General features: G+C 45.3%; 1 long non-coding RNA gene across 1 annotated transcript; it reads left to right on the top strand.

Moving 5' to 3' along the window:
• Positions 1-351: 351 nt before the first annotated feature.
• Positions 352-27,503, top strand: LOC148314414 (uncharacterized). The gene is made up of 5 exons (XR_015841774.1): positions 352-1,021; positions 2,167-2,294; positions 5,258-5,318; positions 18,684-18,781; positions 27,066-27,503. It is a non-coding gene; the product is annotated as an uncharacterized LOC148314414 (long non-coding RNA).
• The last annotated feature ends 322 nt before the right edge of the window (positions 27,504-27,825 follow it).

Genomic DNA, 27,825 nt, shown 5'->3' with positions numbered 1-27,825 from the left:
CCCTCATTGGCCTGTTGGCATTATGTCCCATCATGTTTTGGAGAATAACAACATTGTCAGCCACAATGAATTTGTGGACTGCTTGAGGAGAGACCTCACTGATATATATATATATATATATATATATATATATATATATATATATCATATATATATATATATATCATATATGCACACACATACACAATACAGTTTATATATCAGAAATCAGATGTCCTGGCGGGTATATCGATGCTGTGCCTCAGTTGGTGCCAATAAGAACAAGCAAACACTAATAAAAAGCAACTGGGAGGGAGAGCCGTTAGCTGCTGCGTCTATGCGCGCCGCCATCTTGAAAAAAAGAAAAAAAATATAGCATATAACGTTAGTAAACATATTCTTTATTTAAACAGTTTTTTCCAGATAATCTTGCATTACAACACGATTTACCTGCGACTCCATTTTCTAATTTTTAAGACGACAAACCGCCTTGGAGAGACACTTTCACTCATCAAGTTTCCGCTCATCGAGGTACCCGTGATATTCGAGGTCGCGCCAAGCTTCACATACCCTTCTCCGGCATTGTGTATCACGTACTGTTAATGTTAATGTGACTGACCCACCGCTGTTTGAGTTGTCACAAAAGCGAAACTGGGACTGTCAATGACATGACAATGACAGTGACTATGTAACTCAGCTTCGCCCCTCAATAAGCTTTATGGTTAAATAAAGGTCATATAAATAAATTAGTTTGGTAATTTAATGCCCATTATTTTAATCATTCAAACTCAAAGGGACAAATGTGTGCAAAGAAATAAAACGTCAAACTTCCTATATCAACCCTCAACAAAACTTCTGGAGTCTTAATATTCTCAATATGCATTTCACTGTCTGAGACTATCTGTGTATGCACAACGTTGAGAAGGTGTTTCAAGAGCAGAAGAGTTATTTGTTTCAACACGTTGGTTGTGAGTCATACTTCCTGTCAGGCAGTGTTCGGCATAACGGTCAGCCAGAGGCAGCGTGCATCTTCCTCATTCTTGTAAGTTAGAATTTGTTGTTCTCATCAATTATTTACAGATTATTGGTGTTTAAAAGATGCTATTCATTGAGTATTATTTAAGTCACATATGTCTGATTATCAAATGCAAAAGCTTGAGGATGTTGAGTGAAGTAAATGCAGAGAAATTAGATTTACAATTATTTTGTTTGAATAAAAACATAACAGTGCCATTCTATAACGGTTATTACTGCAATGGAGTATGAATAGTGCTTAATTGATATCTGCATTGTTCACGTCTTTTGTGTGAATTTAAACTTATCGCCAAATAATACAACAGAGCTACGTAATTATTCCAAATAATAGCATGTGTAGTAATTCTCAAAGGCAGTATATTTAAAGATAATATATATATATATATATATATTATATATATATATTATATATATATATATATGTATGTATATATATATATATATATATGTATGTATATATATATATAAAAATAAAAGCTTCGTTTAAATTTTTTACATTTCTAAGAAGTATGCTGGATCTTTGGGTTGTTCTATCATATATATATATATATATATACATATATATATATATATATATATATATATATATATATATATATATATATATATACATATAAACAGTGCAATTTAATTTGGAAAATATTCTAGAACATGATTACAAAATGTGATAGAACAACCCAAAGATCCAGCATACTTCTTAGAAATGTAAAAAATGGAAACGAAGCTTTTATTTTAAGAAATTACATTGAATGTCAATTGATGGGGAAAAATAGAAAAGAAAATTGCCATGTGATTGGCTCAGGCTGTTAGGCTCCAAGAATGCTATGCAATACTCTTTTTGTCCTATTTTTATTTCTTTTTGGGATATGAATGGCATGAGAGATGCATGTTTTCTGTTAATTGTGTTTCTTTCTTTCATTGTTTGCTTGTATGCTGTTCAGTTAGTTTTGGTTTGACAGTGACAGCAGCGAGCTCGCGTGTGGTAGTGAGCTCGCATGTGGTAGTGTGCCGCGCCCAGTGTATTTGCTAAATACCCAGTGTAGTTGCTAAATACAACTGACGCTGTGCCCTTTCATACGGCGCGTCTTTTGGCCACGAAAATATGGTAGCCTTTGCAGACCTTGCTGATCATTTGAATCTGGTGTGTTGCAGGACACTGACCCGCAAGGAACAGGATTGTGGAAAACCTGGTTTGCAGTCTTCTTTATCTACCGGACAAAATATCAGTTCCAATAGTTATACAAAAAAAGAAATCTTACTCATACTGATATTTATCAAAGGTAGTGATCTGCCACTAAACTTTCGAAATATTTAATATTGTTGCTGGCACTATATAGTTAAAAATCCTCATTACACGTTTTTACCAGCTAAAGTATGGTAGCAAATTTTGCATTTTCCTTTTAAAGTGTCAAAACCATTACATAAATGAATCCCCGATTTAGAATAAAAAAGGTAACTTAAAAGTAACTTGATCTTGAGTAACTAGTTACTGTACAAACACAGTAATATTGTAAATAAACCTATTACTTTTACATGAAAGTAACTTGTAATATTAAATATATTACATTTTGGAAGTAACCAGCCCAACACTGCTTACCAGAGATAGCCAAATTGCCTACACAAAGCTGTCTTATATTGTATTGAATTGTATTGTATGGTATAAGTACAAAATATTTGCATTATTATAGACCTATTATTACTTAGCTATTATCCACACTAGTTATTGCTTTTATTGTGCTTTGCTTTAACACAATAACAATATCAAGTAGTTCAATTTAACAATATCAACTGTATTACCCTAAAAAAAACATTTTGTTGAATTTACTTAATTTAACTTCAAGTGGCTGCACAAAATAAGATCTGTATCCAGATATATTTTTTAAGTAGATTTATAGTTAAAATTGAGTCAATTGCACACATCATGTTTTTCAGCATAGCTTTGTAGACTGACAAGGATGAAATCACTGTCGGTGCCATGACGTCAAAATGTTTTTTTTTCTGTTTATTGCGCAGCATTGGTTAAAATGAGTCTGAGACATGGTTTAAGTTTGATGTCTACACTGCCAGAATAACGGTGTCAAATTTGTACCTTGACATGTTCAATGGTTTCTCACTGGGTGTTTCTCAGTTCAGAAAGTGTGGTCCAGTAATGTGACATGAGAGCCCAAAAATAAACATTCAAAACCAGGTCAAAATGACACATGGTTTAATTCAAACCTTACTGCAGTGTGCTCTGAATAAATATAGTTCACTCACCTCTTTGTTTGCAAGAGATTGTTTAATGTTGTTGTCTACTCCATTGTGTCAGATAGGAGCATTTGGTAACTGGGCCCCAAGCACTGAGCACGCTAGTAAAATAAATGTTTTTAATCAAATGGTAATGCGTTGCATTCCAATCAATCCCCAAATTTCAATACTTACTGCAGAAATAATATAAACAACATGACCGATATTTGTGCTGTTGTTTGAGTGCGAATGTATTTTGAGTGGTATAAAATAACAATCGCTCCCACTTCCTCTTGTGACATCCCGACACCCCCATGTAATTAAAAGCACTTTCTCCACTTAAAATGCATAATTTCAAATACAGCTGTTACCATTAAACTGGCAGAATGTCAGTGCAACACAATACCGTTTGAGTACATGATATGATAATACGTTGCCAGATAACAGTTGTTTAGGTCTGTATACTATATATTATACTTCTACCAGAATGACTTTAGTAAGTTAAGCTGGTGTCATGATCCGCGTCGGGCATGACAGGTTTTTGTTATTGTTTTTGTGTGCATGCTGTTGTGTTTTTGTTTTGATCAGCTGAGTAGGGGCGTTTCCCCTCAGCACCTCGTCCTCACCAGTCACGCACCTGCTCACCGTTAACGATCACACACCTGATCCCCATCTGCTCCCCTGATTACCGGACTATTTAAGCATCCCATGCCATCAACCCAGTGTCGGGTCATTGTCCCTTGTTGTTCCCTGTTGCTCCGTTACGGACTGTCACGACCGCTCTTTAATCTCGTTCATGCTCTTGTTCTCGCCCCCGCTCTTGCTCCCGCTCTTGTCCCTAGTTTTTGTCACCGTCTTTGTTCCTCGGTTTTTTTTATCTGTTTAGTCACGTTTAGTTCGACTTTGTTATTTTGCACCCTGCCACATTGTTTGTCATTATTTTTGGTCCCTTAATAAATTCCCTTAACTTCACCTTCTCCTGCTTCCTCGCATTTTGGGTCCACCTCCTCCTCGCCGACCGGCGAACCCTGACAGCTGGAAGTTCAATAGGTTCCATGTAAAATACAATAGTAACAATTTATTAATTTATTTTCATACTCTACAACGACTGAGTAATCTAAAGTGGGGTCCGTATTATTGGGAACGCGCATTCAGTAAAATAGACCAATAAATTATTGTTGCATCCGATGCAGGTATAACATATATTGCATAGTGAATGCTAATCATTTGTTCGTGTCTGTTGTGCCTCCAATATAACGCTTAAAATGGCCATTGTCCACCATTCAGAGTTAATTTGGAACGTCCATTATCCAACAACTATTTGTACCGCTTGTCCTCACGAGGGTTGCGTGGGGTGCTGGAGCCTATCCCAGCTATCTTCGGGCTGTAGGCGGGGGACACCCTGAACTGGTTGCCAGCCAATTGCAGGGTACACAGTTAAACAACAATGCGAGCTCACACTCACGTCTAGGGGCAATTTAGAGTGTTCAATCAACCTGCCCTGCATGTTTTTGGAATGTGGGAGGAAACCAGAGTACCCGGAGGAAACATGCAAACTCCACACAGAAAGGCTGAAGCCGGAATCGAACACATGACCTCTGCACTGTGAGGCCTTCGTGCTAACCAGTCGGGCCACCTTGTTGCATAATTTGGAACGTACAATTGGTAATTTGTACCATTTTTTTTTTCAAATGAATATCTTTGTATGAAGGTAGTGAAGCTGTTCAAGTGTAATAAATATTAAATTAATGAATCTTTATTGTATTTATTTCACTCGCGTGCTCAGTGCTTGTTGCCCAAGTACGAAACACTCCAAGATGACACACTGTAGTAGACATTCAACAACATCTTGTGAACAAAGGGCTGAGTAAACCATTTTTATTTATTCAGAGCACACTGCAAGGTTTTAATCAAACCATATATCATTCTGACCTGGTTTTGAACAAGTTTATTTTTGTCTGTGATGTATTCGATTTATTTGTTTGGACAGTAATTCATTTCATATTATTTTTGATAGGACATGAATCATCATTTGCACTTTGTCCTACTTTCCATATTGGTGTCAGTGGCTCCAAATGGTAAGTCTTTGTTTTCAAAATGATTAAAATCTGTTGAAGTTCAATTATTGTTATTAATCTTGATTATTTATTAGTGAAACTGGCCTTATGATGACATTTTTTGTAACGTTCATGTAGTAATGCATTGATTTTTGTCATGACCCGCGTCGGGCATGTCAGTGTTTGTGTTGTTATTTTCTTCCCTCCTTCCTGCCATGTGCTTTCTGTTATTGTTTTGTCAGCTGTGATAGCGTTTCCCCTCAGCACTCGTCCTCACCAGCCACGCACCTGTTCCCCGTTACCCTCATCACGCACCTGATTTCCATCTGCTCCCCTAATTACTCGGACTACTTAAACCTCCCAGACCGTCAACGCAGTGTCGGGTCATTGTTCCTTCTTGCCGCTACCTACGGACTGTCACGACCACGTCTTGTTCCTGTTCTTGCTCTTGTCCTCGTTCCCGCTCTTGCTCCCGCTCACGCTCTCGTTCATGCCCCTAGCTCTGGTCACCTCTTCCCGTCCCTTTTCGTACCTCCCGCTTAGTTTGTTCCCGTCTCGTCGTGTTCTTTGTCCTTGTTCCAATTTAGTCACGTTTAGTTTGCCTTGTTATTTTGCACCCTGCCACGTTGTTTGTCTTGTTTGATCCAGTTAATAAATTCCCTTAACCCTATCCACCTCCCTGCCTCCTCGCCTATTGGGTCCACCTCCTCCTTGCCATAAGGCAATCCTGACAGAATGACCCGACCTAAAAAGGACCCAACGAGGGGCGTCATGGACGCCGCCGCACAGACAACCGCCCTCATCAGCCTGCCGACCAGCCCCGTACCTCGTCTTCGTTTCACGGTAACCCCCTCGACTTCCTCCCCGTCATTCCTCCACACCGTATCCGTATCATAGATCCCGATTACGACGACAATTTTGATCACCAGGCCAACTCACCTCCTCACGTTTTTGTTGATTATGATTTAGCAGAAGATTTTGAGCACTATGCCCCTCACGTGTTGGTGGATTCGGATCACGACGACGCTTTTGAGCACCATGCCCCCTCACCCACTGACTTCCTACTAGTTGCCGACACCATTGATGATTCTGAGCACTATGCCCGCGCGTTTTTGTTGACTCGGATCACGAGTACGACGCCGACTACATCTACGCCCTCTTAGACGCCCAGCGCAACCCGGACTCAGTTAGGACCAGTCACTTTCTTCCCCCCGAACCATTCCTGACACCTTTTTCGTTTGAGTGTTTCAAGACTACCTCCCACTCCACCTCGCGCGCTTCACGTCCCAAATCTCGGAAGTCACGGTCGCGTCGCACACCTCGTTCACCAGCCCCAGTAACCTTGGTCCCTCGTGTTCCCCATTCCCCTGGTTCCCTATGGCGGCAGGCTGATAGGGATCAGCGCCCCCGGTTCGGCTGTGCCCGGACCGACTGCTGTCCCGGCTCTCCGTCAGCTGCTGAGCCCTGTCCCGGCTCCACGCCAGCTGCTGAGCCCGGTCACGGCTCCCCGCCAGCTGCTGAGCCCTGCCACGGCTCCCTGCCAGCTGCTGAGTCCCGTCCCGGCTCCTTGCCAGCTGCAGCGTCCCGGCTCCCCGCCAGCTGCTGAGCCCCGTCCCGGCTCCCCGCTAGCTGTTGTGCCCCGTTCCGGCTCCCCGCCAGCTGCTGAGCCCCGTCCCGGCTCCCCGCCAGCTGCTGAGCCCCGTCCCGGCTCCTAACCAGCTGCTGAGCCCCGTCCCGGCTCCTCCCCAGCTGCTGAGCCCCGTCCCGGCTCCTCGCCAGCTGCTGAGCCCCGTCCCGGCTCCTCGCCAGCTGCTGAGCCCTGTCCCGGCTCCTCCCCAGCTGCTGAGCCCCGTCCCGGCTCCTCCCCAGCTGCTGAGCCCCGTCCCGGCTCCTCGCCAGCTGCTGAGCCCCGTCCCGGCTCCTCGCCAGCTGCTGAGCCCCGTCCCGGCTCCTCGCCAGCTGCTGAGCCCTGTCCCGGCTCCTCGCCAGCTGCTGAGCCCCGTCCCGGCTCCTCGCCAGCTGCTGAGCCCCGTCCCGGTTTCCCCCGAGCTGCTGGGGCCCGTTCTGGCCTCCCGAAAGCTGCTGACCCCCGTTCCGGTGCCCCGCCAGCTGCTGAGCCCCATCCCGGCTCCCCGCCAGCTGCTGAGCCCCGTCCCGGCTCCCCGCAAGCTGCTGAGCCCCGTCCCGGCTCCCCGCCAGCTGCTGAGCCCCGTCCCGGCTCCTAACCAGCTGCTGAGCCCCGTCCCGGCTCCTCCCCAGCTGCTGAGCCCCGTCCCGGCTCCTCGCCAGCTGCTGAGCCCCGTCCCGGCTCCTCGCCAGCTGCTGAGCCCTGTCCCGGCTCCTCCCCAGCTGCTGAGCCCCGTCCCGGCTCCTCCCCAGCTGCTGAGCCCCGTCCCGGCTCCTCGCCAGCTGCTGAGCCCCGTCCCGGCTCCTCGCCAGCTGCTGAGCCCCGTCCCGGCTCCTCGCCAGCTGCTGACCCCCGTTCCGGTGCCCCGCCAGCTGCTGAGCCCCATCCCGGCTCCCCGCCAGCTGCTGAGCCCCGTCCCGGCTCCCCGCAAGCTGCTGAGCCCCGTCCCGGCTCCCCGCAAGCTGCTGAGCCCCGTCCCGGCTCCCCGCCAGCTGCTGAGCCCCGTTCCGGCTCCCCGCCAGCTGATGAGCCCCGTTCCGGCTCCCCGCAAGCGGATAAGTCCCGTTCCGGCTCCCCGCCAGCTGATAAGCCCCGCCCCGGTTCCCCCCGAGCTGCTGGGGCCCGTTCTGGCCTCCCGAGAGCTGCTGACCCCCGTTCCGGCGCCTCGCCAGCGCTTCAAATCCCTGTTCCGGCGGAGCACGTCCTGCGTCCGCCACAAGTCCCTGTTCCGGCGGAGCACGTTCTGCGTCCGCCACCAGTCCCGGTTGCGGCGGAGCACGCCATGCGTCCGCCACCAGTCCCTGTTCCGGCGGAGCACGCCCTGCGTCCGCCACCAGTCCCTGTTCCGGCGGAGCACGCCCTGCGTCCGCCACCAGTCCCTGTTCCGGCGGAGCACGCCATGCGTCCGCCACCAGTCGCTTTTCCGGCGGAGCACGCCATGCGTCCGCCACAAGTCCCTGTTCCGGCGGAGCACGCCCTGCGTCCGCCACCAGTCCCTGTTCCGGCGGAGCACGCCCTGCGTCCGCTACCGGTCCCTGTTCCGGCGGAGCACGCCATGCGTCCGCCACAAGTCCCTGTTCCGGCGGAGCACGTCCTGCGTCCGCCACCAGTCCTTGTTCCGGCGGAGCACGCCCTGCGTCCGGCACAAGTCCCTGTTCCGGCGGCGCCCGAGGACACGCCGTCGCTTCCCGTCGTTGCCTCGGCGGTGCTCGACGATCCGCCGTCACCTCTCGCCTCTGGCCCGGCGGTGCCAGAGGAGCCACCGCCACTCCTCGCCTCTGTCTTGGCGACTTCGGACGATCCGCCACTGCCCCCGGTTCCTCCCTCAGCGGCGCCCGATGGAAAGCCGCCGCTCCCGGTTCCGGCGCCCGCAGCGGACGACGTTCCGCCATCGCCCCACGTTCCTGCACCGGCGGTGCCAGACGAACCACCGCTACTTCTCGCCTCTGTGTCGGCGGCGTTCGACGACCGGCCGCCGCTCCACGTTCCTGTCTCGGCGGGGCTCGACGACCGGCCGCCGCTCCACGTTCCTGTCTCGGCGGGGTTCGACGACCGGCCGCCGCTCCACGTTCCTGTCTCGGCGGGGTTCGACGACCAGCCGCCGCTCCACGTTCCTGTCTCGGCGGGGTTAGACAAACAGCCGTCGCTCCACGTTCCTGTCTAGGCGGGGCTCGACGACCGGCCGCCGCCCCAACTGCCTGCCTCGACGGCGGTCGACGACCCACCGCCGCGTCTCGTCCCTGCTCCGGCAGCGTCCGGCGCTCAACCGGGCCTCGTCTCCGTCTCGGCGGCGTCCGACGTCCCGCCGTCGCTCCAAGTTCCTGCCTCGGCTGCGCCCGCCTCAACACCGGTCCAAGCTCCGTCCTCTGCGGCACCCAACGTCCCGCCGCCGCCTCTCGTCTCAGCCCCATCAGCGGACTCCATGTGGCGTTCGGGTCGTCCCGGACGTCCGCCTGAATGGCCCCAATGGGACGCACTGGTCTGGCCACCCGCACGGCCCCCTGAAGGGCCACGAAAGGACTCGCTGGTCTGGCCTCCCGGGCATCCGCCAGACCGGCCTCGATCACGGGTCGTTGACCCACCTCCCGACCCCTTCCGCCCACCCTCGTTTTTGGACATGGTTTTTCTTTTTGTTATTTTTTTTTTTGGGGACGTCTGGAAGCCGTCCCTTGGGGGGGTACTGTCATGACCCGCGTCGGGCATGTCAGTGTTTGTGTTGTTATTTTCTTCCCTCCTTCCTGCCAGGTGCTTTCTGTTATTGTTTTGTCAGCTGTGATAGCGTTTTCCCCTCAGCACTCGTCCTCACCAGCCACGCACCTGTTCCCCGTTACCCTCATCACGCACCTGATTCCCATCTGCTCCCCTAATTACTCGGACTACTTAAACCTCCCAGACCGACAACGCAGTGTCGGGTCATTGTTCCTTCTTGCCGCTACCTACGGACTGTCACGACCACGTCTTGTTCCTGTTCTTGCTCTTGTCCTCGTTCCCGCTCTTGCTCCCGCTCTCGTTCATGCCCCCAGCTCTGGTCACCTCTTCCCGTCCCTTTTCGTACCTCCCGCTTAGTTTGTTCCCGTCTCGTCGTGTTCTTTGTCCTTGTTCCAATTTAGTCACGTTTAGTTTGCCTTGTTATTTTGCACCCTGCCACGTTGTTTGTCTTGTTTGATCCAGTTAATAAATTCCCTTAACCCTATCCACCTCCCTGCCTCCTCCCCTATTGGGTCCACCTCCTCCTTGCCATAAGGCAATCCTGACAATTTTTTTCTTTTTAAATCAATAATTTAAAAAAATTAAATGCAATGGCCTGTTTTGTGCATTTGGTTCCTCCTTCCCCCGCCATTTCATCTCACCTGCCCCGAATGCAATTGCATTTTACTTGCAGAGATGGGCATTTTGCCCCAGAGATGGAACGGTCTGTCTGTCCGTCCTGAACGGACACCCATTTTTGGGACAGATGGAGGATGAGAAATATTTTAAAAAGGACGGACTACGCAAGGGCGGAAGTTCGTTTCGGCCGTCCCTTTAACCATCCCAAACTGGCTCAAGTACTGTGTGTATAGAATTCAAGTATTTACAGTCAGAGCAGAATGAAATCTTGTAATGCTGTGCTGTTGCGATTACGATGTGTGAGCACACATTGTGATGGGCATTATACAGCAGGGTCTTTGCCACAGCTACTTGGTGTAGTGCACCAAATAAGCATAGATGGCCAATTTACCCTATTTTGCCAGTATGTCCCCAATCTTCTGTCCGCGACCTGGGCACCTCTCCGTCCTTACACTTGCATCCATATTCATAAAAAGAATTGGCCTCAGTAGCCCTCCGTCTTCATCCTTTTAAGGTGCTTCCGTCCTTGCATTTAACCCTCTGCCACCTACTCCCACCCCCTGTGCGCAAAAAAAAGGGTCCACTATGACAACAGGCTAACGGCAGAGGTTTAATAATTTGCTACAAAACAGCTGATTAAAAGCCACACTAGCTAAACGTAGCCATTGAAACAGAATTGTACTTGGCTTAGCTGTTATAGTGTGGAGCTCACAAAGCAGTGTGGGACATTTGCACTTTTATTATTGTACGCAACAGAATAAGCTTACATTTACTTATTTTCATACAATGACGAGGTGTATGCAGGTCAACATGTTATTGTGGATGACGGTGTCACAAGTCAAACTAAAATTATTATACAACACACAAACTGAATAGCATCTTCACAAATAATGAAACCATAAAATAAAAATTGAAGAAATATAATTGACACAAAACATGCATTTTAAATGTTATTTACACTCCTTAGTGCCGCTCAGCATGCTGGGAGCTTGTTGTCACACATTGACTGATGCGTTCTGACCGGGGTCGCAATGTAGAGATGGCTGTATTTTTTCCAACTTTATCCATTTACTCAAAATAAACATAAAATGCTTATTTTGGCACTCAATTGCTTCTTCACGCAGCCCTGCGTGTGGGTGCGTGTGTCTGTGTGTGTGTGTGCGTGTGTGCAAGAGAGAGAGAGAGAGAGTGAGAGTGCGAGAGAGAGAGGTTATGTGCTCCCTCTTCCGAGCTCCAGTTAGGAGGCAAGCAGCAGCATTTTGAACCTCCTGGAGAGGCTTGAGTGAGGACTGGCGAACTCCAAAATATAGTGCATTCCAATAATCTAACCAATATGTAACAAAGGCATAGATTACTGTTTCACTGTGCTGCTGAGAAAGAAAGGGCTTTACCTTGGCCAGTTGCCTGAGATGAAAGAAGCTGGATCTAACAACTGTACAGATTTGCTGGTCCAATTCAAAATCACTGTCCAATTTAAAACCCAAGTTTGAGACTGTTGGCTTCACATAAGACACCAGAGGTCCCAGGTCAACAGAGTGGAATATAGAAGGGCCACTGAGGCCGAACAGCAAAACATGTTTTCTTTCATTTGAAATGTAAGAAATTTAGTGACGTTCAGAGATTTCCTAGAGACAAAAGTGGTCTTAAGTCTTTTGCTCAACGGGACATAGATATGACTGTCATCTGCATAGCATCCATCCATCCATTATCTGTTCCGCTTGTCCTCACAAGGTTTGCAGCTGTACTGGAGCCTATCCCAGCTGTCTTCAGTCAGTAGGCAGGGCACACCCTGAACTGGTTGCCAGGCAATCGCAGGGCACACAAAGACAAACAACCGTCCGTGTTCACACTCACGCCTAGAGACAATCTAGAGCAGGGGTCTCAGATTCATTTTACCTGGGGGCCGCTGGGGGCAGAGTCTGGGTGAGGTTGGGCCGCATCAGGATTTACACAAGAAAAGCGCTGATAAAACATTACACTGTTATCAAATATCTTTATTTTTAACACAAAATCATGAATTAAAGACATGAAAAAATGAATAAAATTATAAATAAAGCAGTAATAAATAAATAAATTGATGATTGAAGAAACTACAGATGTACTGACTGACTAGCTGATGAGAAAAAATGACAATTTTTTTATTCAGTTTCAAATGCCTGTTTTACCAGTTCTTTTTTTAAACTTTAACTATCTGGACAGGAATGAAACATTGAACATGAACTGTTTTGAACATGGGTTCTCTTGCCTACATCTTGCTGGTAGAGGTCTGGCAGCGCTTGTTCTCACATAGACGAGCTACATTTGCCTTGAGGGAGGAAGCAGTAGAGACCCTCAGTACAGCTTGAAGATGCTCATCAGTAAGTCTGGACCTGTACTTGGACTTATTGTAGTTCAATGTCGCGAAGAGCTTCTCACACAAGTATGTGCTCCCAAAAAGGCACATGGTCTGCTTGAACATTTGGGAAAGTTCAGGGAAGTTGGGGGGGAACTCTCTCAAAAATTGCCCAAGCTTGTCTGCTTCTCCACTCACCTCCCTGAAATTAGCTTTGATTACAGCATTGCATTGCAGGTCAATGAGCTCCATTTGAAGTACAGGGGGAGCATCTTGCACATCAAAGGAGAAAGGGTCTGCAAACATTAGAAATGTGGCTCTGTGCGTCTTGAAGTCTGCAAATCTGTGATCAAATTCTTCTTGTAGCCTCAAAATGGCCTCAACATACTTATCACCACTGAATGGTGTGCCTGCATCCACGAGTGCCTTCCATGCTGGGAAATGGCAAAGGTTTGTTTGAGAGAGCTGGGCTTTCCACCACATGAGTTTCGTGCAGAATGCTCTGACATTGTCATAGGCAGCACTGACAAGTTGCCCCTGGCCTTGTAGCTTCTTGTTTAGTACATTGAGCTTATGTGTAATGTCAACAAAGAAGGCTAAGTCCATGAGACATTTGGGATCACTTAGCACAGGAACAGCCACGCCGTCCTTCTCCATGAAGTCTTTTACTTCTGCTCTCAACTCAAAAAATCTCTTCAAAACGTTTCCTCTGCTGAGCCAACGTACATCAGTGAAGTAGAGCACATCCTCATATTCTGAGTCAATTTCCTCTAAAAAAGCACGAAACATCCTGTGCTTTAAGCCTCTGGATCTGATTTGGTTGATGCATTTCACAACGATAGACATCACATTGTCAAACTTCAGGCATTTGCTGCAAAGGGCCTGCTGATGGATAATGCAGTGCAGAGCTATGGCCTCCCCCACACCCTCCTCTTCCAGTTTTTTTTTAACAAGTGCTACCAGTCCATTCTTCCTCCCTGACATTGATGGGGCTCCATCGGTTGTTATTCCAGCAAAGCTCTTCCATTGCAAACCAGCAATCTTAATGGCATCACACAGCTGGTGAAATATTTCCTTTGCAGTCGTCTGGCCATGCATTGGCATTACTGTGAGCAACTCCTCAATCAATTCAAAGTTATCATCAATACCACGGACATTATTGCTAGTTGGGCAGTGTCTGTGATGTCTGTGGTCGCATCAAGAGCCACCGAATAGGCACTGAAACATTTTGCTTTCTCACACAGTTGATAATAAATGTCACTTGACAGGTCAGAAATGCGCTCTGCCACAGTGTTGGCAGAAAGGCTGATGTTGTTGAACTGACCTTTCTTTTCTGGGCAGACAATATGTGCAGCCTGTAACATGCACTTTTTGACAAATTCACCTTCTGTGATTGGCTTTCCTGCTTTTGTAATCATCTCGCGAACGATGTAGCTAGCTTCAGCTGCTGCAGAACACTCTTTTTTGCTTTCTTAAAGAAATCCTGTTGCTTCAGTAGATGTGTTTTAAGACTGGCAAAGTGGTTGGCTCTCTCATCTCCCTGGTATTTTTTGTACTCCTCACCATGTCTAGTTGTATAATGACGTTTCAAATTGTATTCCTTGTGCACCGCAACTTTTTCATTACAAATAACACTCTGTACTCAACAAAGAAATATTGTACTCCCCATTTTTCCTGAAATTGTCTGTGCTCACCGCTGACCTTTCTTTTCACTGCAGGCTTTGAAAGAGACATATTTGGGGCTCTGTAAAATATGACTCCACTTGGAGTCAGTCTCGGTCACCACACAGGCCTTTCTCTGCCCCTCGAGCTTTTAACTTTCGGTTGCGCGGGGCTGTGGTGCATGCGCACTTTTGCTTTCCTGTTAGGTAGCTAACAGATTACTGACAGATTACCTACTGACACATTAACTATCACTGATGCATTTTGTAAATACAAGATTTTAAAAGTACATGTGGTCACTCCCACCATTACGGACATTGATATTTATATTTAAGTAGGCTTCATGTTGGAAGTACTTGAATTGATTTTTCTTGAATGTACATTATGCGTTCGAAGCAAGACACTTATTAATCTAATATACTGTCCAAATGCTGAGTAAGGATAAGGACAGATCAGCAACTAAAAATGGCAATTTTGCAAATTCATTTTGGGAAATTATATTAGGCAGAAAGCATGACAATTTATTTTTATACATCACCCAGCTACGCAAGTAATGACACCCAGTTAAAAGGAGCTATGCTTGATTTGTTTCATATTGTTGCTCGGAAAATTTAAGTGTTTTGTCATTTTTATCCATGTGATAATTGACATTTCAAAAGTATTTTTTTTTTTTAAACCTTTCAGTTGATTGTAATCTTACCGGCAAGTTCCTGTTTTACACAGTATTATGACAGTTTTCCTCTCCCAAAGTTCTGAAACATCATTTGAAATTGACTCTGGTTTAAAATCTGGAAGATATCAATGCATCAGAAAAAAATGGACCACATTTGAACCTTCAAGAACAGTTTCCAGTTTTGAGTGACCCCATCTCATTGGAAAATCATGGATAGCTCCTTTAAAATCACAAAAAAACACATTGCCATTTGAAAATGTGAAGGAATGGAGATTGTTTGTAAATGACGTTTATTGAATCACAGTATAATAGAAAGGGTAATTAATATATCACTGCGAGGGTAGAGAAAGTCTTCAATAGCTTCCCCTCCAGACACTCAAAGCTGGACGCATCCATCTCCACTTTCCTCCTCCAAATCTGGTCATGGTTTGGACTTGACGAGATTTTCTTCCTAAACACATTTGAATACAGTTAACACATTAATGCAGACATACTTTTAATTATATTACTTATGCTGCGTGTGCACCAAAATATGAAAAGACGTGCAAATGGTAAATGCCTCACCACGGTTTAACATAAACCAATATTCTATACAGCTTCAATCATTAAGATAAATTACAATCACCTCGATAGTATGTTAAGGGCTTCAAAATCTCACGTGAGGCAATTGGAGCCCTGCAAAACTTTGGCCGAGAACCACCTATTTCCATTCGGGTGCAGTTCACGAGGACTCCCGTGAAACTGGCCAAACGGAAGCAGGGAAAAGCCGTCCTCATGTAAGAGACGGGGTTGTTTTATGAGTCCAAAACAGAAAACTAGCCGTCGGGATTTCTTCAGAAGGGTATATTTCTCGCATAATATCGCGCCAGAAATAAAAATGAAAGCCGAAATAATCACAGAAACTTACCTCGAGGATACAGACGTGGTTTCGCTGCTGCCGTCTTCATTCTACAGACACATGCTCTTACGGCCCTGGGCTAGGGCCCACCTACAAGGCCACACCCTTTGTGTAATGCAGTAACTCTTCCACTCTTTCGTTGTAAAGTCAATGGACTTGTGCCTTATCGCTGGCCTGGTTTCCTGCTCATTCCCCATTGGTGGACTGCTTCCCCGCTCGTTCCCCATTGGTGGACTGCTTTCCCGCTCGTTCCCCGTTGGTGGACTGCGTTCCTGCTCGTTACTCATGGGCGTCCCAATCAACGAGCTCCACCTGTGCAGCTGAGGCCAATAAAAGGACCTCGGTTCTGCTGCTCACGGCGGCTGGGATTTTAGAGTTCAGTTCGCCTCGCTTGCGCTCGTTGTGTCTCTTGTTTGGACTTTTGGAAATTTTGGAGACACTTGCTTTTGTTATTCATACACATTTGTAAACTTGGGTTCATACCTTTTGGTTAAGATCATTTGTTTAAAACCTACCTCTTTTCTTTACTAAAAATTAATTGTAAACTCTCTCCACACCATTTAACAGCTTGGTCTATGTTACTTCCCTTCTTCCCTAGCAGAGCCGGTCGTAACACATGCGTGTTGGCGACTCGAGAAAACAACAAAGAACCGATGGGCTCCACTGAGACGCATGCGCATAGGTCAACCGACAGACACAACGGCTTCTTCTCTGAGCGAGGCAGCCCGGCCAATGTCCTGCCCTCGAGGCATATACCTCACAGTGATTAGTTAATTTAGTGCCACACGCAACAAGTGTAAATCTTGAGGGCCGCACTTATATTAATATTTCATATTAAGAGGGGGCCACAGTTGGCCCGCGGGCTGCGTGCCTGAGACCCGTGATCTAGAGTGTTCAATCAACCTGCCATGAATATTTTTGGAATGTGGGAGGAAACCGGACTGCCTGGAGAAAACCCAGGCAGGCACGGGGAGAACATGCAAACTCCACACAGGAAGGCCGGAGCTGAATCGATCATGCGACTTATGCACTGTGAGGCCATTGTGCTAACCAGTCATCTTCCGTGCCGTATATCCGCATAGCAATGGAATGAAATTGCATGATTTCGTAGGATTCAACAACAAATATAGTGAAAACAGCAAGGGCCCCAAAACAGAATCATGGGGTACACCATATGACAGAGGGGCAGAGCGGGAATACCAAGGCTAACACACAAAGTTCTAAGTAAAGACCTGGTGTTAAACGAGCCAGAAAAATACTGTGTTCCACCATATCGAACGCTGCAGTTAAAATCCAACAAAACAAGACACACATTGTCTTAAGTGTAATTTGCCAGGAGGATCTCTGTTATGTTCAACAACCTAGAACATTTTCCTATTTCAACAGACAAGGAAGAAAGACATGAGTCTTTTTCTTTTCACTTTGTCTTTTTCACTCACGAGGAGAATGGACAAAGAGGTGCTTATAGTTACAAATCTCCAACCCGCTCTAATGCAAACTCCACTGAGCCCTCTTTTAATTGGGGAAGTTCCCAGGTACATAATGTTTTTTGCGCTAAGGAATTAAGAGGGGGAAGCAGCGTTAACATGTCAAACATACCAGACATGGCAGAAAAGCACACAATAATGGCAGTCGTAAACTGACTATTAATATAATTAAACACTCATAACAAGGCTGACTCTGTCCAAACTAGAGGGCATGTCCCTTAGGAGGGCATGTACATGATAAAAAGCCTTAGTTAGATTTAAAAATGCCAAATACAGGGGCTGGTACTGCTCACAGAATTTTTCTTGCAATTTTCAGATTATTTTGGTGGTGCGATACGATAGTCGGAAGCAGACTTGTGTCTCAGTCAGGATCTTTACAAATATCAGTTTAAGATGGGTGGTTAAGATCCGTGCTAATATCTTGCTGGCAAATGCTAACAAGGATATTCCATGATAGTTACCACATTCCAATCAACCACAGTTAAGTTTGTAATTGCTGATGAGTTTCGCATCTTTAAAGTCACATGGCACCTTTTCATAGGCTCCGAATTTGACTAAGAGTTCGTGAAGCTTGTGTTGGATCAAGTTGCCTCTGTGTTTGTGAACCTCTGCTGCGATTCCATTAGGGCCAGGTGCTGTATTGTTTTTCATGGCCTTGATGCAGACATGAATTCTCCAAGTGATAGTATCCAAGCAAGAGTGTCTTGCAGAAATCATATAACACTTCTGTCGACAGTGTCCTTAAGATTCAAGAGTAAATATACCACTGCCACAAAGACATTCAATCTGCATGTTGAGATTACGTTGTATGAATCATTGCTTAGTTTGAATGGAGTAAATATGTATGTACAACACATCAAATAAATTAAACCATGTAGAAAACACATACCTATGCTCTCCAGTATTTACAGGTTTGAAACATCATGCCATTAGGTTCGTTGCCACTTTCTTCTTGTGAAAGCGTTTCTATTTATGATTCTTTTCCGCAGTTTCCACAAAAACACAATGTACTCTTCGTTTTGAAGCCAGGGGAAGTTACCAAACCACTGTGATTTACAGTTATTTACTTATAGTTTCAGTATGTCCCTGTGACATGGCTATTTTACCGTGTCACTCATCCAGTTTGGTTTTTTTTCTCAGTGGTGGCAATTCAATGTTGTTTTTGGCAAGGACATTGTTTTTTGGTGCAGAAACTGACCCGATATGCAGACTTTCTTCTATTCTGCGGTCGCAGCAAAAGTGCTAACTTGATAACCTTCGCTAATATGCTGCCACCTTCATATTGTGTCATTGGCTTGATAAGCAATGATTTAAATAATAATAACATTCACAGTTGTATAATTATATTTGTCATGCAGATGTGTGTCTTTTTATTTGTAGGGTGGTGTCAAAAAGAAGACGTTTGCTTTAAGTCCATAGTAAACTCCTGCAATGACTGTGTCAGATCTGGGCCATACTGCGCTTGGTGTCAACAACTGGTATGTTTTGAGCACAATCTGATTTCACAATTTGATCATTCGGTCGAATTGAATTTATGATCAACTTTTTTTTTCCAATTAAAACAAACACGCAAAGAACACAAATGCTTTTCCACCATTCATTGCTCCGTTTGTCCTCATTCTCAAGTCTCCAGTTAATGTTGGGATGCTGTAGAAGACAATTTCGAGTTGAAGACAAAAACCTGCCTTTAAGATCCCACCCCAACAGCTTTTTTCCAGTTTTCTGGCAGAGGATAGTCAAGACATTTAAATAGTACTTTTTAATTTTTGTACAGCACCAGACTACATGTTAAGTGTTGTTGCCCACACTACATTACTGAAGTTTGCTTATCCAGGAAGAGGGATGCCTCCATCTGTGGTCTCTGCTCAAGGTTTCTTCTTTTTCCCCAAATAGGGTTTCACGCTTTTCATGACCCAATTAGCATGTTGAATGAATGCAAGGTCCATTCTGGTTATAAAGTTTCTTCCTTCTGAAGGAACTGTAAATCCATTCACATTGTAATTTACAACTTTCACGATTACCATCTTTTTGTCAGTTATATATTTGTCAGTTATTTCTATGCTTGTTATTTCTTTTTTTCCACAAAATCTAGTCAGTGCCTTTAAGACCAAATGTGTTTGCCTCTCTAATACCCTTTGGATGGCCACAATATCTGTCAAGATAAAAGAACAAAAATGAATCAAAACATGCAATACAAGAACAGAAACTTCTAAATTACCAATTGGTCCGACCTAGTTACTGATAAGGTATCGCTGCGAAATACAGGCAAAGTGCCAGTGTAGCCATTGTTGTATTGAAGCCAAGAAGTGAGTGTATTCCACTCATAAGGTTGACTGATCATGAATTTCACCCCGTCTTTATATTTTTGGAAATTGATTTTAAACTTGAAAACAAATATGGATTACACCCTTAAAACTGCCATTCAATGTTACACACTCAAAATAACATAGTTATGTAATTCAGCTTGACTCCTTGAAGAGGGCCTTGTAAACCATGAGGGAGAGCAATGTTTCACCTATGCCAGTACCTCCCGCCTGTAACTATTCACCAACCCTTAACTTTTCCTGCTGCTTCTCATGGGCGTCCACTCATAAATTCCGATCTCATTAAGTGTCGGGGCATCTCTGTCATCATTGGGAGCGTCTTTCTTGAATCCAGACGTATCCTGAGTTTAGCATGGCAGGGGCATTTCACCCGCATTCCTTTCATTTTCAGCTGTTTGATAAAGTGTAACTGGGCCCTTTTCCTTTATACACTGAGGGTTTAGTCATGATTGAAGTAGATGGGCTTGTTTTGAAACAGCGTTTGATTCTGTCCCAAGGCCAGTGGTAGCACAGCTTATTTCATTGTAACGTAAAGGAATCTCACAATTATGAACCTGGAATGAGCCTTGGGGTCGGGGGATTTCCTCTCGGGTGCTCTGTGCGCTTGTTGGATTTTCAACCCAGCACCGACTTGTTCCGTTGGAGCCTCATGAATCAAGTCCTTCACAAAGAGGACCATATCCCGGCTTTCACTGCCCTCCAGCACTTCATAGATCCTCAGATTGTTACGTTTGAGCCTATTCTGGAGGTCTTTGCATCTTGCCGTGAGGTCCTGGTCACAGCTCAACAAGTACAGGAGAGCCCTTTCGTGTCTCATTTCCTTTTCCTGCGTCGCTCCAATTCTCCCCTGAGCCTCGCACACCCTTCCTTGGTGCTTTGTGTTTTGATCTTTTACGTCACCCACCGACCTTTTTAGTCTCTCTAGAGCAGAGAGTGGGCCACTTTGGACCGGGCCGTGGCAAGCCATACAGATTATTGAAAAAAATAATAACTTGCAGTACTTCTTGTTTATTATTTGAGACTAAAAAATATCTTATTTTGAAAAGTGACAGGCTTCTCTCCGTAACATCCTTCTATGATGAACTCGTGACTAGTCGTCCAACGGATCATCTTTGACCCTTGATTCGTACGGATCGAGCACCAAGTTTCGGGTCAGGCACAAACTGTGGAATGGCTGGTGCGCGCACACATTAAGGTAACATGATTAGTCCGCAATCACTATAAAAGCAGCAGAAGAAGTTGAAACCCTGCATGGATCACGAAAGTACAGGAGCATTTTGTCAACTTGAGGTGAAAGAAGTCCTCCAATTAATGATTAATGATTTTTTTTCTCTTTGTCTCTTGACACCGTCATTTCAGACAGATATGTCAAGGAAGCTGCAAACATAGTCAATTAACACGCTGGCTCCGCAATGGCTAACTTCAAAATAAAGCTTAAAAAATAATACATTGAGTCATTGATGCCAATGCAATAGCCTCAGTAGATTTTTACTTTGTAGTTGGCCCTTTTGGTGGCGTAACAGTTCCCTTGACTTCCGTTTTTGACCTTTCGGCTTGCTTTATTGCAGTTTTATTTAAAGATAAAGATAAAAAGATAAAGATGTGCTTTAATAGTTCCACAATGGGGAAATTTGCAGTGTTACAGCAGCAAAGATATAGATCCCACAGAGGCGGCGAAGTGATGTAGCCGTTAATGTATACCATTAGCAGCAGACATTCATAAAAAGCTTATGTAGTTTCTACCAATATCAACACAACGGCATCCTGAAATCATAGTTGCTAATTTAAGACATTATCAAACTGATGGTTAATTACACCGTCATTGGATGACACGACACACGTCTCCAGTGTTAGTGGCCGCTACTAGCTTGCAGCTAGCTGTTAGCATTAGCAACAAATTCCAGCTCCCATTTCACCCCAACACCGGTCCGCGGCAGAAAAATGGTTGGGGACCACTGCTCAAGAGAGGTTCTAATTTGGCTGTGTCCAACCTGATTTTCACACATTATTTTTTTTTTTAGTTTGTGGGTGTTTTAATTTGGTATTATTCATTTTTATTGACAGGCTAAATTTTAACTTTTATATGGAAGCTTTGTGTTTAGCATATTGTCTCAGTCATAACGTCACCAAAAGTCTGCGGTTCTGTTTTCTGTTCTGTAAAAATTTATAACTTTTGTGGTGTAATAGCAAAAAAGTGTCCAATCAAATGTTAGTTGACAGGTTCAAAATAGTTCCAATGCCATAACTATCTATTCTCATGTATGTTTAATATATAAAATTGTATATAAAGAACGTTACTATTTATTATTTACAGGCAGGTGATCACGTTTTTTTGTTTTTTTTTTATAAACCACAATTCGAATGAAGTTCAGATGTCAATAAAAACTGAATACAATGATTTGAAAATATTTTTCAACCGATATTCCATTGGATGCACAACAAAGACAAGCTCTTTCATGTTCCAACTGATAAGCATAGTTGTATTTTTTTGCAAATTTTCTCAGAATTTTTTATTTGATGCCTGGACAGTATTTAAGCTCGAGTGGCTCAGTGAGATACTGTCAGAACGTCAAGCTTTCTTCCATGCCTTCGGCATCCAGTCCAGCACTTTGTTGTTACTTTGCATTTTTGTATAAAAACACATTTTTTTTCTCCCACATCTGTGTGCCGTCTGCAACTCTGTCCAACTTCTGTTTTTTGTGTGCCAAGTTCATCTCTTTGTCAAAAGCTTCATGAGAAAATATTTCAACAGTTTAGGTCACTGTTACTCAACATAAAATTGCAAGGAATTTAGGGATTTCATCATGTATGATTGAAAAATATCAAAATGTTTAGAGAATCTGGAGAAATGTCTGTATGCAAGTGGCGTGTTGAACTGAAAATTATAGTATTGCACTCTAAAATAACTGATGCAATGATTTTTTTTCAGGCCCACTTCACATCAATTTGAGTTGTTTGTGGCCCATGAACAATGAGTTAGATGAATGTCTATAGATTCTATTGTCACCAATAATGTTGCAAAAATAGCTTGATTGAATTTCATTTGCATATAAGTCACAATATTGGCAGCACGGTAAGAAGCTAGTTAGCATGTCCGCCTCACAGTACGGAGGTTGTGGATTCAATACCAGGCTCCTGCCTTTCTGAGTGGATAAAGATAAAGATAAAGATGTCCTTTATTAGTCCCACAATGGGGAAATTTGAAGTGTTACAGCAGCAAAGATATAGATCACACAGAGTCGGCGGCGTAATGTAGCCGTTAATGTGTAACATTAGCAGCAGACATTCATAAAAAGCATGCAAATATACACAGTATAAACGTATCTAAGTGTAAGGAAACACTCCTAATGCCTGTCCATTATACAGAGGGAGAAACACTGTAATGATAAAAACTACTGAATGATTGAAAATACTGCAATGATAAAGATATTACACTGATAAAAGTACTGTAATGGTGAGAGTACTGAAATGACAGGAAAGTACTGCAATGATAGAAAATACTGCAATGATAAAAGTACTGTAATGGTAAAAGTACTGCAATGATAAAATATACTGCAATGATAAAAGTACTATAATGGTAGAAGTACTGCAACGATGGAAAAATACTGCAATGATGAAGTATTGTAATAGTAAAAGTACCGCAATGATAGGAAATACCGTAATTATAAAAGTACTGCAATGATAAAAGTACTGTAATAGTAAACATCCTGCAGTGGTAGAAATACTACAGTGATAGAAGTATTGTAATAAGAATACTGTAATGGTAAACAAAATACATCATTGGTCGATGTTTAAGTACACCCTTGGCTGAAAGTAAAGTAGTAGTGTATATTGCATTCTAGGACTGCACAATTGCACTAATGCCCTCCTGTTTGTAGGCCTGACCCAATGTTCTTGTTAAAAAGTCTGACAGCAGTCGGCAGGAAGGAGCGGCGAAATCTCTCTTTGGTACAGCGAGGATGTAAAAGTCTGTCACTGAAGGAGCTGTAAAGTGTTCTCAGAGTGTCATTGAATGGGTGGGCTGGTTTGTCCAGCATTGATGACAGTTTTGCTGTCATCCTCCTGCCCCCCACTGAGTCCACAGAGTCCAGGGAGCAGCCCAGGACAGAGCTGGCCCTCCTCACCAGTTTGTCCAGTCTCTTTTTGTCTCGGCCCGAGATGCCTCCTGCCCAGGAGACCACTCCATAGAAGATGACTGATGAAACCACCGAGTCATAGAAGTTCCTGAGGAGTGTTCCCCGAACGCCAAAGGACCTCAGCCGCCTGAGTAGGAAGAGTCTGCTCTGACCCTTCCTATAGAGAGCGTCTGTGTTGTCGCTCCAGTCCAGTTTATTGTTCAGATGAACACCCAGGTACTTGTAAGTTGAGACCCTCTCAACGTCTGTTCCCTGGATATTCACTGGTGCAGGTGGAGAGTGCCGACGCTTGCGGAAATCCACCACCAGCTCTTTGGATTTCCCAGCGTTGATTTGGATGCGGTTCTGCTGACACCAGTCCACGAACCCCTGCGTAACCCCTCTGTACTCCCGATCGTCATCGTCAGTGATGAGGCCGACAATCGCAGAGTCATCAGAGAACTTCTGCAGGTGACAGGTTGAGGAATTGTATTTGTAGTCCGAGGTGTAGAGGGTGAACAGGAAGGGAGCCAGCACAGTTCCCTGCGGCGCTCCCGTGCTGCAGAGGAGCACGTCAGACACACAGTCCTGTGTTCTCACGTACTGTGGCCGGTTTGTGAGGTAGTTGTGAATCCATGTGATGAGGTGGTGGGCCACTCCCGCCTGCTCCAGCTTGTCTCCCAATAAGGCGGGCTGGATGGTGTTGAAAGCACTTGAGAAATCAAAGAACATGATCCTCACCGTGCCCCCTGCCTTCTCCAGGTGGAAGAGTGAAGTGTGGAGCAGGTAGATGATGGCATCATCCACACTGATGCCAGGCTGGTATGCAAACTGGAGTGGGTCCATTGAGGAGCTGACCAGGGGGCGCAGATGGACGAGGACCAGTCTCTCCAGGGTCTTCATCAGATGAGACGTCAGCGCCACTGGTCTGAAGTTGTTGAGCTCCTTCGGATGGGGTGTCTTTGGAACCGGAACCAGGCAGGATGTTTTCCACAGCTGGGGGACTCTGCCCAGCTTCAAGCTCAGGTTGAACATGTGCTGGACGATTCCACACAGCTGGTCTGCGCAGGATTTGAGGAGCTGGGAGCTGATCCCATCTGGGCCTGCCGCCTTCCTCGCCTTCATCTTCCTCAGCTGGTTCTTCACCTGAGATGTTGTGAGGAACAAGGCTGAGCAGGAGGAAGTGGTGGTTGTCTGATGAGGCTGGGAACTGGAGCCTGTGGAGAGAGAGAGGGGCGAGAGAGGGGGAGAGAGGGTCTTGTTCGCAGTGGCAGGAGGGGTGGGTGGGGGCTGCATCAGGGAAGCCTGAGCGGGGTCAGACATTTGATCAAACCTATTGAAAAATAGGTTCAACTCATTTGCCCACTGAAGCCCCCCCTCCTTCTGGGTCTTACCTGATTGTCCGTGGCCTGAGATGGTCTTCAGGCCCCTCCAGACATCCCTGGCATTGTTCCGCTGCAGTTGTTCTTCCATCCGCATCCTGTAGGACTTTTTCCCCTCTCGGATCCTCCTTCTCAGCTGACGCTGCACTCTCTTCAGCTCGTCCTTGTCGCCTGAAACAAAAGCCCTCTTTTTCTCCTTCAGGAGAGCTTTAATGTCCGGTGTGATCCAGGGTTTGTTGTTGGAGAAACATCTTACAGTCCTGGTGGGAATGGTGTTCTCCATGCAGAAGTTAATATAGTCTGTAACTGTGTCTGTTAGACCATTAATGTCCTCACCGTGAGCTTCGCTGAATACCTCCCACACAGTTGTGTTGAAACAGTCCTTCAAGGCCTCCTCGGCTTCTCCGGACCATCGCTGAACTGTGCGTGTCACAGCTGGCTGCCTGCGGACGAGAGGTTTGTACACAGGCAGGAGAGCAACCAAGTTGTGGTCAGCTTTGCCCAGCGGGGGGAGGGGCAGTGACGTGTACGCCTCCTTGGTGTTGGCATAGAAGAGGTCCAATATTTTATTGTCTCTGGTTTGGCATGTTACATATTGTGTGAATGAAGGCAGAGAGGAGGAAGGAGAAGCATGATTGAAGTCACCAGAGATAAGGAACAAGGCATTTGGGTGCTGTGTTTGTAGCCTGCTCACAGCTGCATTCAGTACATCACAGGCTGTCTCACCGTTAGCAGAGGGAGGCACGTACGCCGCCACCGCGATCACATGACTGAACTCTCGCGGTAAATAGACCGGACGCATGCTAACAGCTATCATCTCAATGTCCCGACTGCAAAGTTGATCCTTAACAGTTATATGCCCAGGGTTACACCATCTATCATTAACAAACACAGCCAGCCCTCCCCCTTTTCTCTTACCGCTCTCCAGTGTCCTGTCCGCGCGTAGTATTTGGAAGCCGTCCAATTCCACGACGGCGTCCGGCGTTAGCTCTGTTAGCCACGACTCCGTGAACACCAGCAAGCTAGCCTCCCGGACAATCCTCTCGTGCCGGGTTAGCGCTGTTAGCTCGTCCATTTTGTTGGGGAGGGATCGAACATTCCCCATAATAACGGACGGGAGGACGGGGTGATATCGTCTCCTCCTTGCCTGGCGTTTAGCCCCCGCACGACATCCCCGTCTCTTCCTCCTCAGCTCGCGGGGAATATCGGGTCTCGCTCCGGGAGCCCACGCGGCGTTAGCACGGAGTGCTAACAGCTGATCTCTTGTGTACACGATCGATCCGTAGCTCCGAGTTTCGTCTCCGGACACGATCGCGCAAAAAACAGCCCCCAACAGTAGTAAAACCACCGCAAGTTGGATGTCCATTGCTGAGGTGAGGTAAAAATAAAATAAAAAAGGGTAAAGGGAAAAAACACACGAAAAAGGCTCAATAGTGAGCCACGCTGCTGTAAACAGGCAGCCACTCGCGCGGCGCCGGAACCGGAAAATGGAGTTAGCATACATGGGTTTTCTCCAGGTTGTCCAGTTTTTTCCCACATTCCAAAAACATGCATGGTAGGTTCACGGAACATCTAAATTGTCCCTACGTATGTTTGGGAGTGTGAATGGTTGTTCGTCCTTGTGTGCCCTGCGATTGGCTGGCAACCAGTTTTGGATGACCCCACCTGGATAGGGTCCAGCACACCCGCAACCCTCGTGATAATATGCAGATGGAATAATGGATGGTTAGATGATCATGGTATTGTATTGTTATCTTAATTATATATAATAAATAGGATAAAATAATATTAATAAAAATAATAATAATGGCAATAATGGTTCTCTTGGGCATGGCCCCCCAAATGCAGGTGTTTTGTTGTCTTGTTTTCGCCTTTGTCATGTGCATATATAAAACATATTTTAAAATTAAATATGATCTAATTCTCATGCCATCTGTAAAGAATTTCACCAAAGCAGGTGAGCAGGAGTCAGCACGCTGTGAAACCCGAGCAAAATTGATGGAAAGAGGCTGCAAGGAAGAAGAAATTATCAACCCTGTGAGCAGTCAACAAATAGAGAAGAATGAATCTTTGTCCACATCATTCAATATGCAAGAGCCTATTCAGCTAAGTCCACAGAAGATAAGTCTAAGATTGCGACCGGGTGAGTTTCATTTCTGAATTGATCACCATAAAAGCCTGTGATGTTTTTTTTCCCCCAAAAAAATATTGTTCATGTAATGAGACAGCAATTTCATAATCACATTGTTTCTGATACTGTAATACACTCACATCAATTTGCTCTGAGACTGTTTGCAAATAGAAATGTTTGTGAACTGAAGCTGTTCCCAATTTCAATGAATGAAAATAAAATGGATCAATTTCCTCCCCAAATGCAAAGCCAGGATGCTCTATTTTATTTAATACATTTCTTTAATTTTTTGATTCATGCTTCATTATGAACATTTTATTAAGGCTAGTTGGGAGACATGGTCACTCCAGGGTGTCCTGGGACGTCCTCTGGGCCTCATGCCGGTGGGACATGCCCGGAACACTTCACCAGGAAGGCGTCCAGGAGATATCCTAATTAGATGCCCAAGCCACCTTATTTTGCTCCTCTCAACATCCAACATCCTCTTGGATGACTATGCTTCTCACCCTATCCCTATAGCTCTCCTTTGAAGATACAACACCCTGGGGACAAAATTCATTTCAGCCGCTT

The sequence above is a fragment of the Idiotropiscis lumnitzeri genome, unplaced genomic scaffold, assembly GCF_059441095.1.
Source record: "Idiotropiscis lumnitzeri isolate Australia: NSW breed Sydney's pygmy pipehorse unplaced genomic scaffold, RoL_Ilum_1.0 HiC_scaffold_302, whole genome shotgun sequence".
NCBI lineage: Eukaryota > Metazoa > Chordata > Actinopteri > Syngnathiformes > Syngnathidae > Idiotropiscis > Idiotropiscis lumnitzeri.
Note: the sequence above shows the minus strand (reverse complement) of the source record. Positions and strands in the feature narration are given on the sequence as shown.